Below are 7,386 nucleotides of genomic sequence, written 5' to 3'. Positions count from 1 at the left end.
TCTTCTTATGCCTTAGGACACATCTCCTTACTCAACTTCAAATGACCAAGTAAAGGTGTGCTGACAGCTTTAGCATTCTCCATAAAGAAACGTTGCAACACCTTCTCAACATAATCAGCTTGAGATAGTGTCAATGTTATGTTCTTCCTATCTCTGCAAATCTTCATACCAAGGGTTTTTTTTGCTGCTCCCAAATCATTCATAGCAAATGCATGTGCTAACTGGCATTTCAGCCCCTTAATATGATCCATTTTAGACCCAGCTACAAGCATATCATCAACATATAAACATAAAATAATGTAGCTATCATCATCCAACCTCTTAAAATCAAAGAGTAATCTAAATGACATCTATTATATCCATGCTCATGCATAAAACTATCAAATTTCAGATACCATTGCCAAGGTGCTTACTTCAAGCCATATAAACTTTTCTTCAATTTGCACACTAAGTTCTCCTTACCTTTGACCTCAAATCCCTGTGGCTAAGCCATATATATTTCTTCATCCAAATCACCATGAAGGAAGGTTGTTTTAACATCCAGCTACTCTAAATGCAAATCTTCAGTAGCCACAAGACTTAAAACAATACGAATAGAAGTCATTTTAACAACAGGAGAAAATATCTCATCAAAATCAATTCCCTTTTTTTGTGCAAATCCTTTTACAACTAACCTAGCCTTAAATCTTTTCCTACCTCCTTCCTCTTCTTTCAACCTGTAAACCCACTTATTCTGTAAAGCTTTTTTACCTACAAGAAACTTGCATAGATCCCATGTCTTATTCTACAACAAAGAGTTCATTTCATCTTTCATTGCAGACTCCCACTAAATCTTAGTCTTCACCTACACAACTTCATCATAACTTTTAGGTTCACCAACATCAGTAAGTAAAATAGAATACAAAGAGGGAGAAAATCTTTTGTCGAGGTCTAATTTGCCTCGTTGACCATCTAACATTCACTGGTGTCTATGGTATTTTTAGTTTTAGTTGTTGCACATCATGAGGAATGGCTGGAACGTCAGCTTTTGGAGTATCATCCAAAACTACATAATCATCTTCTTTCTTCTCATGTTGCTGCAACAGATCTTTGTACAACACTTTCTCATTGAATATGACATCTTGACTTCTAACAATTTTATGATTTTTAAAATCCCAAAGCCTATAACCAAGTTCATTAATGCCATATCCAACAAAGACACATTGCTTTGATTTAGCTTTGAGCTTGGTTCTATTTAGAGAGTCTATATGATCAAAAGCTTCACAACTGAAGGTCATGAGAAAAGAATAACTCACCTTCTTACCAGTCTATGCTTCCTCTAAAATACCACAACCCAAAGGAGTAGAGGGACCTCTATTAATAAAATATACTGCAGTATTGATAGCCTCTGCCCACATGTGTAAGGGCAACCTAGCATGCAACCTCATGCTCCTTGCGTGCTCCATTATAGTCATGTTCATGTGTTCAACCACTCCATTTTCCTGCAGAGTCCTTTGAATAGTTTTCTATCTATGAATACCATTAGTGGAGCAATAATCTTCAAATTCATGATTGTAATACTCACCACCATTATCAAATCTGAGACATTCTAATTTCTTACCAGTCTCATTTTCAACCAAGCATTTCCATTTCTTAAAAGTTTGAAATACATTAGATTTATGTCTAAGGAAATAAACTCATACTTTTCTAGTTGTGTCATCAATAAATGTAACATAATAATGAGAACCACCAAGCGAAGATACCTGAGCCAGTCCCCATACATTTGTATGCACAAGCTCTAATTTCTTCTTTTTATTTTCCTTCCCAATCTTTACAAAACTCACTCTCTTTTGTTTTCCATACACACAACTTTCACAAAAATCCACATTAACACAGTTCAGACTTGGTAAAACTTTCTTTGAGTGAAGTACTTTCATACCTTTCTCACTCATGTGCCCAAGTCTATTGTGCCATAGTGTTGTATCAGAATCTACAATAGCTATTTGTTCTCCCTACTCAACTGCAACAATTGTTCCTGAACATTCATTTTTCTTTGAAACAATCAAAGTAGAAGGAACAATATGACTTGTACAAAGATATAAGGTGCCTACTTTCACACCTTTTGCTACTACAAGGGAACCTTTTGAAACCTTCCAATTTTTATCATTAAAAGTAACTACATAACCCCCATCACCGAGTTTTCTCACTGAAATTAAATTCCTACTCAGCCTTGGAACATGTCTTACCTCATGTAGAAGCCAATGATTCCCATTTTGCAACTTAATCTTAATTTTTCCCTTTCCAATAATCTAACAGGGTTCATTATCCCTCAAATAAACAAGCCCAAAATCCCCTTGGACATAATCAATGAAATAACCTCTATGAGGTATAGCATGAAATGAAGCACCAGAATCTAAAACCCATGAATCATCAACACTTTCTAAAGACAAAAGCAAAGCATCCTCTTTAGATTTGTTACTTACCACATTTGCCTCCTTGTCTCCAGCTGATTTATCTCCTTCATTTTTCTTTTGATTCTAGCAATCTTTCTTTTTGTGCCCTAGTTTTCCACAATAATAGTAGTCATTCAGTCCTCTTGATTGAGACCTCTTCCCTTTTGACTTTCCTCTTGATTTCCCACAATTTCCAAAGTTACTTCCTCTCTCAGTTGTTCTGCCCCTACTTTGTGCATTCAAAGCACATCCTGATGTAGATCCACCTGAGGATTTCCTACGATTTTTCTTACTCAAAACAACACCGATCACATCATCATATTTCAGGGTACTAAATCCAGGAATAGAATTACTCACAGCCATTACCAAGCCATTCCAACTTTTAGGCAAAGAACAAAAAATCAAGAGAGCCCTAATTTCTTAATCAAAATTCATACCCACAGAAGATAACTAACTAGTAATTGTATTAAACTCATTTAAATGGTCTGCAACAGATCCACCTTCTGCCATTTTCATATTAAGTAAACTCTTCATGAGAAATACCTTGTTTGAAGCAGAGGGCTTTTCATATAGTGTCGCTAGGGTTTTCATCAACTCTTCTGTTGTCTTTGCTTTTGTAATATTAAATGCCACTGATGGTGCCAAGCATAACCAAATTCTTTCAAGTGCCTTTCTATCCAAAAGATCCCATTCAACATCTGACATAGTTCCCTGATTCTTTGCTTTGCCTTCCAACGGCTTCCATAAATCCTTCTGATACATATAGTCTTCCATTTGCATCTTAAATAACTGGAAGTTTTGCCCATTAAACCTATCAACCCTCATCTTACCCTCATCTTCCATTGCTCTCATTCAACCATGACACTCCCACTCAATCGTGAAACTTTCTTGCGGAGGATAACTAAAAAGACAACTAGGCTCTGATACCACTTGTTAGAATAAACCACAGATAGAAATAAAAACTACATGCAAATATAACCAATAATATAAAATAATAGATCAAACAAAAATGAACACAAGGCACCAAGATTTAACATGGTTCACCCAATCCTTGGGCTACATCCACCAAACAACAAGTCTGATCTTATTACAATCTAGTGATTACAACCTGATTACAGTCTATAATCCCTTACAGCTCAATACTGCCACAAGAAGCAATTTTACATCAGAACATAATAGAAAAATACCTAACCCTAAACCCTTTTATAAAGGTATTTTATCCATTTTAGGGTTACAACATGTCAGCCATAAAATGTTAGCTACAATGTCGGCCACGGCCCAAAATCTAACAATCTCCCACTAATTATGAAGTATGTACAGTACTTTCCTGATTAGTCACCATAATCTAACAATCTCCCACTTGGGGACTGATCAAGCTGCACACTAAACAACACAAATTTGCAACAAATTTGCATTGGCCACCCTTTTTCCTTCTTATAACTGCTAAGTTTTCATTAATCTATTGTAGCTGCAGCTTTGCAAGATCATAAGTATGATCCTTTTTCACCAATTTGTAGCCTAGATCTGTTGCAATACAAGGCACACTGTTGAGTCTACTGGATTGATAGAATTTTATGGGCAATAACTCTAACAGAAAATTCAATGAGAGGATCTTGAATGGTGTCAATTGTCATTCCTCTTTTATTCCACTTGGTACCTGCATTTTTCTCAATAACCTCCTTGGATTCACTTCTCAAGGTCTTGTACCGATCTAGGGTAGGATATCTAGTTACCTTATGAATGATTCTTTTCATGGTCTTTATAGGAACATCTTCTAACCACAGACTACCATCATGAATTCTTCTTAACACAAGTCTAAACCATTATGTCTTAAATATGGTGGGAAATCCCAAAGCTCATGTTAGACCCTTCCTATCAACAATTTTATATTCATCCTTCAAAACTCCATCAACACACAAATTCTCATAGGCTTCCCTTATTTCCATCTCTTATGGCTCCTATCTTATAGTTATAGCATCTCCTTACATCATGAACCATTACAACTTTCAGGGGTATGTGGGAAAGGGCTCCAGTAGGATCATTCTTATATGCAACTTTAGGGATGGGACATCAATCAGGCTGCTTAACCTCATTAGATACTAGTTGGACCTCAAACAACTCTTTATCATGGATTTTCTTAGAAATTGAAGCCATTTGTGCAGACTAGGGTTTCCTTTGCAAAGAAATATGAAACTGCATAGCTCGGCACAAACGAAAATACCTCAAGATCAATGAAAATGCATTGTAAGAGGTTGGAATCTACTTGGAACATTGGATTCTTTGCTATGAAGTCACTTTTCTCTCTTTCTCTTCTTTAATTCTCATTCATGATGAAGAAAAATGATTAAAATCATGATAATATACCCTATTTCCATTGCATTAAATGCTCAACTACCCACTCAGCTTCTTAAGGATTTTTAACATTACTTGGCTTGCACTAAATTTCTACTTCACTCAACTTCCATTGGAGTTACTCAACTCAACATCAGTCATCAACTTAGTCATTGTTAGGAACTCGGCACCCACTAGAGTTTTACTCGGCCTCTAAGGACAACTCAATAGTTTTGTAAGAATCTTCATATTATGACTTGGCATCTTTGCTTATGCTGACTTCTTCTTTTCAATACTTCTTTGTCTTGTGACTAGTGTATCATATAACTTTGTATATTAGTCCTATGCATCTATTTATGTTTAGTTTGATTAAGTGTGATCACTTGACCCATTGGGTAAAGTGATCCCTTCACTTGATGTGCTGCACTCATCTTTCTTCTTCCAAGTCTTATTCATTTATCCTCTTATTTTTTTGACATCAATCTTTTCTTTCCCTTTGTTGGCTTTAGTTTTTGGTACTTTTGACCTTGTAGGACAGTTTCTGCGGATATGAGTAGTTTTCAAGCAGCTGAAACAAGTGGTTTGACTTAGGCACCTGCTATAATTCCCTCTAAAGTGTGTCCTTATATAATTTTCAAGGATATGTCCATATTCCTAACAATAATTATAGCTTTTCCTTGTATTCTAGTCCCAATTGTAATGGTTTACATAGGTGTTCCTTCTTGCACGCTAATTTGGTGTCCATATAGGCTTTGATCTGCATTCAAAGGCTTTTTGTCCATACTTCTTCCAGTTATAGAAATGACCTTCAAATCTTGGTGTCTTGATGGTCCTAGTTCTGCATTCATGTGCTTGATGTCCTCACTTCTTGCACTTATGACAATAGCTTGCACTTTTAGGCTTATCATGTTGATGGGCATTCTTGCTTTTGCATACATTAGAGGTATGTCCTTTCTTACCATAGAAATGATAGGTAGGTTTGGTGTTCTTACCTTCTTTTCTTCTTTCTTCTACAATCTTGGATGACTCTCCTTCTTCAGTGCTAGTATATCCTAATCCTTGAGTGTCATGGCTAGACCTTGGGGACTTTAGTAACTGCTCAAAATACTTGATGGCTTCACTTGACTTGTTGAGATTCTTTGTTGTTTCTTTTTCTCTATTCAATTCACTCTATAGTTGTTCATTCTGCATCTTTAAAGTAGAGATCTCAATATCTTTCATATTGAGTTTGTGATGAAGGTTCATTATTTGGGCAAGTGTATCCACCTACATGTTTGAGATTCTTGTTAATTCAGTACATTTTTCTTCAAGTCTGTTTGCAAGATTCCTTTTGTCATCTTCCATCATGACTCTATCCTCAACCACTCTTTTCTTTTGTTCAGTGATTTCACATAACATTCTGGCCTATGATTCATGTTCCATCTTTAGAGATCTTATCTCTTCTGCTTGAACTCTATTTTTCTCCATCAGTTCTGCTATTATTGCATCAAACTCTTTAGTGTTTTCATTGGTAAACACTTGTGTGGTATCAATCTCCTTGTAGTTTATATCATTTTCAGCTATGGCTATCTCCTTTCTTCTTTTCAAGGATTTTCTTAATTCCTCTCTAGCTTCCTCTACTTTGAGTAGAGCTAGTTGCTCATCAATCACCTAATTCTCAATGATCTTTCCAAGTTTGAAAACTTCCATCTTGTGATCTTTTCCTCCAAGATATTAAGCTTCCTTTTTAGAGAACTTTTCTCTAATACCAATTGTTGGAATATTCAAATGGGAAGAATGCTTTTGAGAGGGAGGCTGAATCAAAAGTATTGGCCTTTAGCCTATTTTAAATCCTTAATAACATATAACTAAAATTAGCATGCATGCATCTAAACATTAAACAATCATGAGAAAAAAACTTGCATCACCACAGAACACTTGAGATTTTGGTAACCCAAAAACTCTCTAGGAATAAGAAGGTAAAATTGGGGTGGGGATGATACCCACAAAATCACTGCAGCAATAATGTTTGACCACTTCTAATGGTCTACCCTGTTAAATGATCTGGGGGATACTTTCATCAAAATTGAAGTATCTCCAAAACTCCAACAATCAGCATCGGACTAAACTCCTTGAAATTTTGGACCCAATGCAATTTGAACGGACAAGAACAAAGTCCATATGCAAAAGTTATGGTCAGTCAAAGGTTGGTCAAACTAAGAATGAAGGTCATCAAAAAGGTGAAAAAATAATCATCTCCAAAATTGTCAACAATGGATTTCAAAATAAAGAGCTCGTTGAGAGCTTTTCGATGGTGTTTGTTTCATCAAAAATGGAGCCCGTACGTGGAAGTTATGCCATTTTGAAGTTCAAGGTAAGAGATGAATATAGTTGATGTCATCATGACGTCAGCAAAGTGGGGAAATAGGAAAAAAAATTTATGGTCCGATTTGAACTCATGACCATTTACCTTCAAAATTGATGCCTCAACCATTGCACCAAGCATCGATTTCAAAATTAATGCGCGACAACTTTGTTTTAAACATTGGCTAGCGCCAATTTTAAACAAAGGAGGCCGCCGACAGGGTTGGAACCCCCGACTGGCGGTCGCCCCAAAATTTCTTTTGCCATTGCACTATTTAAG

The sequence above is a fragment of the Cupressus sempervirens genome, chromosome 11, assembly GCF_028749045.1.
Source record: "Cupressus sempervirens isolate cs-2001-9-10 chromosome 11, ASM2874904v1, whole genome shotgun sequence".
Classification (NCBI taxonomy): Eukaryota; Viridiplantae; Streptophyta; class Pinopsida; order Cupressales; family Cupressaceae; genus Cupressus; species Cupressus sempervirens.
The sequence above is the reverse complement of the archived record's forward strand: the minus strand, read 5'-3'. Positions refer to the sequence as shown.